Source organism: Pelodiscus sinensis, chromosome 30 (assembly GCF_049634645.1).
Source record: "Pelodiscus sinensis isolate JC-2024 chromosome 30, ASM4963464v1, whole genome shotgun sequence".
Lineage (NCBI taxonomy): Eukaryota > Metazoa > Chordata > Testudines > Trionychidae > Pelodiscus > Pelodiscus sinensis.
The window spans coordinates 5765650-5772654 of NC_134740.1; the positions used below are offsets into that span (position 1 = coordinate 5765650).

The following is a 7005-nucleotide window of genomic DNA, read 5'->3' on the forward strand; positions in this document are numbered from 1 at the left end:
CGCCCACCCAGCTGGGCCAAAGAGAGCGCCGGCTCATGCCCACTCGGACACAGCTTTGCCGGTTTCCTTTTCACCCAGAAGCCCCCTCTTCTCCTGGACTATAGTCACCACCCCCGGGATGCCATGAGACAGGCACAGGATTCTGCCTCCCCGCACCCAGCCGCACCCCACAGGTTTTGGCAGCACAAAGGGTGGCGCTTTGCTAAGCCCAGTGAGTCGCGCTGTGGCGCTGACTTACTGCCCTGCCTCCCTCAGCTTGAGTTTCCTCCTTTGTCCCATCCCTCCCTCGCTTCTTCCTTTGGCAGGTCACACAGGGGAGGCAGCAGGAAGCGCCGACTCCATCTGCCACCTGCCAAGGGCACCTGAGGCCCAGCGACAGGCCTCCAACCTGACTCGACTCCTCTCCCTTCCGGAGGCTGACACCCAGCTGCATTCTGAGCTGACGTCACAACCCTACTTCATAGGGGAGCTGAACTGTTCCCAGACCCAGGACAGGCAGCAGGAGATGCGCTTACCGGGGCACCAAGGGGAGCCACAGTAAGAAGGGATGGGCTGGTTTCGAACCAGGGACTTTTGCGGGGAGAGCCTGACAGGTTTTTTAAAATTCTATGCGTGTTATTAAATCCCAGGGCGCTCAGATTGTGTCAGGCAAAACTGTTTCCTGCAAGGGAACCAGATCAAGGAGTGTTTCGGTTGGACACGCTCGTCCTGTTCACTATTTGTAGCGCAAAGCGATGAGGGCGCCCAGAGGCAGAATTTACACGGCGAGTGCTTAATCAGGAGTGAATTCGGTTCAGCGCCTGTGTGTAGACGCTTTTTCACGGGGGGTGGGATGCGGGTGAACGTTTCTATTTGTCCATGAATTTTGACCCTGTGCTTGTCCCTTTAGTGCCATGTAGTGGAAAGGGGCGGGGGTGTCTCCTGCTCCGAATCTTATATATTACAGCGTCATGAAGACCCTAAAGTTCAGGCTTCGCTTCCCTTTTTGTACCGGATCCTGCTTCGCTCTGTCACTGTGTGTATCTCCGGGCGCAGTAATAGGTGGCGGTGTCTGCAGCTGTCAGCGAGCGGAGCTGCAGCGAGAACTGGTTCTTGGAGGTGTCCGGGGAGATGGTGACCCGGCTCTGGACCGATGGGCCGTAGTTCGTGTGCCAGGTGGAACCGCTGTAATATCCCCGCCCCAGCCACTCCAGCCCTGTCCCGGGAGGCTGCCGGCCCCAGTTCCAGACACCGCCGGTGATGGAAGAACCGGAGACAGCGCAGCTCAGGGTGAGGGTCTCTCCGGGCTTCGCCGTCCCCGGGCCAGAGTGGGTCAGCTGCACCTGAGCGAGGACACCTGGGGAAGGAGAAAGCGGATCCGAGTCTTGCCTGGAACTGGGACATCCCCCACAGCGGTGTCTCTCAGGGCCCCCATGAAACACTCACCCGACGGGGAGGCCAGTAGGAAGAGGCAGAAGAGCAGTGACGGTACCATGGGGATGGCTAAGTGATACTCCCCCTAGCGGGCCGGGCCTGGCAGGTCTATGCCTGTGTGGAGACTGAGACTCTTAGGACCAGGGGCTGGTATTTAACAGGAACCCCGGGGCAGGGATTTGCATGCGGGTTCCTCAGGGCGGGGATAAGAGTAGAACGCTCGGTACATGGCGATGTCCCGGTCAGACAGGGCCCACCCTACAACCCAGACACCTGCATTAGTCTAATAATTCCCCTGGGCCTTGGGAGACTGGACGCAGGGTCAGTCCCTAAATCATCCTCTTGCTCCCTGTTGCCTTCAGGCCAACCCAACTCGGGATTCTGTGTGCACAATTCCCACTCGTGTGAGTGGGTGGTGGGAGCCCAAATCCACTGGGCGGGTTTTTTAACTTTAGCCTCCGTGAGTGTGGGCCTCAGTTTCCCCTTGTGATTGTGCATTGGAGTTTTCCCGTCTCCTGCACCCCGGTAATGGCACAGACTCCACCAGCCAGTAGAATAGAGGGAGTTTATTGCTTCTCCAGGATACAGCACAGCACAGATGTAATCTGGTTCCAGGGCAGGCCTAGGATGCTTCAGCCCCCCTTAAGATGGGGGAGACTGGGCCCCTAAATCCCAGCCCCTTCCCTAATCTATCTCCTCCATGATCCCAGACACAAACTAAAAGCCCTCCCTTCCAGTCTTGCCCCCCAGCCAGGGGCAGCATTCCACCTTCCTTTGTTCCTCTCCCTGGGAGGTAACCAGTTTAACAGGTTACCTCCCTGTCCCATCAGCTACTCGGCTTGGCTGGGCCCTGGTACACACAGCAGCCAGTGGGGGTCACCCACAGCCCAAGCCTAGCAACCAGCAAGGTACCTACACTGCCTCACAGAGTTACCAACGGATTTCAGGGGAACTGAAATCAGGAAAACTTTTTGTCTCTGGGATCTACACAGACAGGATCTGACTGTGTTTATTTTGCCAGCCAGCCCCCATTACTTAACACTCCATGTGCCAGGCTGGGGAATTCAGGTGTGACAAAGGCAGCTGTTTTCCTTGTTCCTCAGAGCACTGTAGATGACCAGATTCACCATGGGAGGCACCCGGGTGTACAGAACACCCCCCAAGAAATCCAGATTGGCTGCTGAGCTGGAGGTGGGTTTCAGGAACTCAAATAAGCCAGTGCAAAGGAACAAGGAGACTACAGCGATGTGGGGCAGGCAGGTGGAGAAGACTTTGTGCCGGCCCTGCTCAGAGGGGATTCTCAGCACCATGCTGAAGATCTGAACATTAGACACAATGACAGGGGAGACTGGCAATCAAAATAGACCCCAAAGAAACCGGTTGAGAATGGCCCTCCCCATGATGTCACCCCTGCGTGCCCCTCCCCCTTTGCCTGTGTCCGGGGCCAGCTCTAGGTATTTTTCCACCTCCTCCTTTTTTTTTGTCGGGGAAGATGCAGCTTCCATGGCTTGCAGCCTCCCGTTTTTGTGCCAGGCCCTGCGTCGCTCTGTGCCACTGTGTGTCTCCGGGCGCAGTAATAGGTGGCGGTGTCTGCAACTGTCAGCGAGCGGAGCTGCAGAGAGACCTGATTCTTGGCGGTGTCCCCAGAGCTGGTGGTTCGGCCTTGGAAAGACGGGCCGTAGCCTGTCTCCCCGCTGTTATATGGGTACACAGACCCAACCCACTCCAGCACTTTTCCGAGGGGTTGCCGGCTCCAGTGCCAGCTGTAATGCTGAGCAGTGATGGAGAACCCGGAGACAGCGCAGCTCAGGGTGAGGGTCTCTCCGGGTTTCACTGCTCCCGGGCCGGACTGGACCAGCTGCACCTGAGCGAGGACACCTGGGGAAAGGCAACAAAGCAAGGAAGGAATTAGCCGCTGAATGTGTGTGGGACCCTAAACCCCTCACTGCCCCGCGGACACTCACAGCCGGGGGCGGAGAGCAGGGCGAGGAAAAGCCACAGAAATTTCATTCTCGTTCCCAGGCACTGAGGGAAACTCCTCAGCGGGCAGGGCCGGGCAGGTCTGTATCTGGGCAGAGACTGAGGCTCCTAGAACCAGGGGCTGGTATTTAAACAGGCAGCCCCGGGCAGGTATTTGCATGCGGGTTCCCCAGGCCGGATATAAGGGGGGGGGGAGCTCACCACATGGCGATGTCCCGTCGGAGACAGGCCTTCCCTTTAAACAAGAAAGATGCTGCGCTCAGCTCAGCGCTCGCAGGGCGGCAGGAGGGGCTGGGATAGGGCGGTGGGTGGGTTCAGGGGACCAGGCCCTGGACTGGGACGCAGGAGACCCCGGTGGGTCAGAGGTTTGCAGGCGGGTGCGAGCCAGCGGAGATGACCCACCGGGAGAGGGACTGATGTCCGGTGGATCGAAGAATCCCTCCCCCCCATGTCTGAGGTCAAAGCCCCGTGGAACCAATGGGTGTCTCTCCCTTGGCCCACGGGCTGCTCCAGAACGTGCCGGGGTCTGCCAGGGACACAGGCAGCGCCCGGGAGGTGCCCGGAGGCGGGAGTGTCCGCGCCAGGCTGAGCTCGAACTGCCCGGGGTTCTGGGGCTGAGCAAAGCTCGAAGCCCGCCCCCTGCCGGTTGTGTCGCTCCCGGCAGAACTTGTTGCGAAAAAGCTCCCCCGCCTCGGCCTGCGCGCGCTGCTGGACCTGAGAAAGGAGGAACCGGGCTCAGGGCACAGAAAAGGGAGCAGAGGAGTTTCGTTCCCCGCGGAGAGATGGGCGGGGCTACGGGTCAGTTACAGCCAATCCCCTTGTGAGGCGGGCACGTTGCAGAAGCTCTTCCAGCTTTTGTGATACTTGTCTGAGTTGAAATAGTTCTGGGCGCCCTTTGGGTTCCTGTTTCCTCAGGGAGAGGGGACAGATTCTGATCAGTGTTTGCTGCGCTTCTCCCCTCCGCCTCTCCCTCAGCCTACCAAAGCCCAGACAAGACCAACTATCTCCTGGGGAACGAGCCAGAACGTACCTGTCCAGGTGCCCCGAACAGGCAGATTCCTAAGCGCGTGTTGTTGCAATGACGGGGGACATGGACATGCGGTTACTTCCCCGCACAGGAAGCAAAGGCGGCGCCCGGAGCGGGATTTGAACCCACGGCTGAGTTCGGATACCAGAACACCCAATGAGGGGACAGGCAGGCCCTGGAGTGGGCCGCTTTGTTAGATCACTCGGCCGCCCTGAGAGCGCCCCGGGGCAGTTTCTTCCAACCTTCGTTTTCTTAAATGTTTGCGTTACTCGGGGGTGCCAACACCCAAGCTGGGTCCAGAGGTGAGTGGGGGCGGGGAGCTTGCAGCTTGGACCAGAACTTCCCAAGAAGGCGGGAGAAACAGGCGTTTTTGGTCAGACCATTCTCCTGCCCGACAAGGAAAAAGCAAATAAACAAAAACGAGCAACGAGCCCAGCCCCGCGGGGAAATGAACTGATGATATTTAACAGGATGATAAACTCCCAAAGCGGAGCGAATACAATTCCTGCTTTATACACTGTCGGGAGTGGTTCTTGGGGAATCTGTTTGACTGCAGGGGTGCAAAACAGACAAAGCTTACTCATGTCAGCTTAACCCTTCATTGCGGAAACAAGATGATCTTTCTTTCAACAGCTATACCAGGGGAAAGCGCGCACGCAGTCCCCCACTACCACAAATTGTGCAGTCGAGTTTCCTCTATTTGAGAAAATCGCAGGAGTCAGCGCACCCGCAGTGCAATGGATGGGCCTCACCCTGGGAAAACCACCTTCCTGAGCGTGATATTTCCCCTGCCAGGTAAGTATAAACTCTTGTCCCAGAGCCCCCGCCAGCCCTCAAGCGCCCCGAACTCTCACATCACGGTGGCTCCCACCTCCACCTCCAACCAACCCCGCCGGCACCGCTTCCCGCTACTGTCAGCTGCCCCGCCCCTGTCCCCAGACTCCACCCAGAGCCCCGCTTGCAAATTAGAGCCCCGCTCGTCAGCCCGCTCCCACTCCCACAGTGCTCCGCTCGCACACACATCTGCATATGTGCACACGCGGCTCCGCCCCTCCGGATGGGCCACACCCCTGACTGCCCTTGGTCCACACTCTCCCCTGTCCAGCCAGACCCGCCCCTTTAGCTGCTCAGCGGCCGGCAGACAGACCCAGGACCCTCTCTCAAGTGCTGCCCGAGGGGCGGGGGGGTTAAGGGAAAGTAGCAGGACGGGGGAGAAAGAGGCGCAGCGGGACGGGGCGCCCCTGGGAACACGCTCGGGATCTTCCTGGCCTGGGCGGTTAAACAGAGCCGCGTGGCCCCAGCTCGCTCCGTTTCCCACTGGTGTGACCCTGTCCCCTCCCCGGAACCAGTCACCGGGGGAGCTGGAGGCGCGTTGCTCTGCTACTCCCGCCGCGGCCAGTGAGTGCTGGGGTGTCCCCTGCTGCGGGTGCCAGGCCCATCCGCTAGCTACCCGGCGCGCCAGTATCCGGGGCCTGCCCCTTGCCCGTTCTGCCAGGGCACTGGGGGCATGTGTCCCTGTGTCCCCCACACATCGCCCCCTGCTCTCGCCCGTCTCCCCAGCTCCCAGCCTGGGCCAGCCGGAAACGTTCAGGGGGCAGGGCCCTTCTCGCCCAGAGCTGCCAGACGGACCCATTAGAACAGGGATTTGAGTCCCCCCCAGCTCCAGAGTGTGTCCTTAGCCCCGGGCCGAGTCGCTCTCTGGGTTCCATATCCAAAGTTCAGGTGCCCAAATGGACACGAATTGAGAATCCAGAATCTTTGTTCAGCTTTGCAGCCCCTCCCCAGAAGGAAGGGGGGCGGGGAGATAAAGAGGCACAGATCTGACAGGCGCTCTCCCAGGAACAGGAGAGTGACAGAGTCAGGAACCAATCCCTGCGACTGACTCCGAGCCCAGCCGCCTCACCCCAGTGCGCACGAGGCAGGGCGAGTTTCTGCCGTTTGTATCATTTAGACTTTCTCGTTTAGCGGGGGGCGGGGATGGTCCTTCCCAGACCCCTTGTACCCCGCGGGAATAAAGACCCGGGACTCAGACTGTCCCTGCGCTCTGTGTTCTCCTCTGACAGACAATTGCCCCGCCCGGGTCACTGCCCGACAGGAGCGTGTGGGCTGTTCGCATCCATCCCCGAGCGTGTCCTGATCTCTGAGGGGCTCCGCTCGCCTAGTTCTTGGCGGTGTCCCCAGAGATAGTGACTCTGCCTTGGACAGACAGGACGTCGGTGCTTTCCCCGAAAGCTGGATACAAAGCCCCCACCCACTCCAACCCTTTCTCGGGGAGCTGCCGGATCCAGTTCCATATGTAGCTGCTGCCAGTGACGGACACACCCGAGACAGCGCAGCTCAGGGTGAGGGTCTCTCCAGGCTTCACAGTCCCTGGGCCCGACTGGACCAGCTGCACCTGGGAGCGGACACCTGGGAAAAGGGAAAAAAAGGACGAAAGAATTAGCCACTGAACCAACCCACGGTTCTGTCCCTGATTCCCCCTCCCCCTTCTTCCCTTCCCCGTCTCCTCCACACTGACAGCGGGGGGTGGGGAGCAGGGCAAAGAAAAGCAGCAGAGGTTCCATTCTTGTGTCTGGGCAAAGACT

At 59.5% G+C, this 7005-nt stretch overlaps 1 non-coding gene across 1 annotated transcript; it reads right to left on the reverse strand.

Moving 5' to 3' along the window:
* Positions 1-5059: 5059 nt before the first annotated feature.
* On the reverse strand, positions 5060-5223 carry LOC142821393 (U1 spliceosomal RNA). Its single transcript, XR_012898167.1, has one exon. It is a non-coding gene; the product is annotated as a U1 spliceosomal RNA (small nuclear RNA).
* Positions 5224-7005: the final 1782 nt, after the last annotated feature.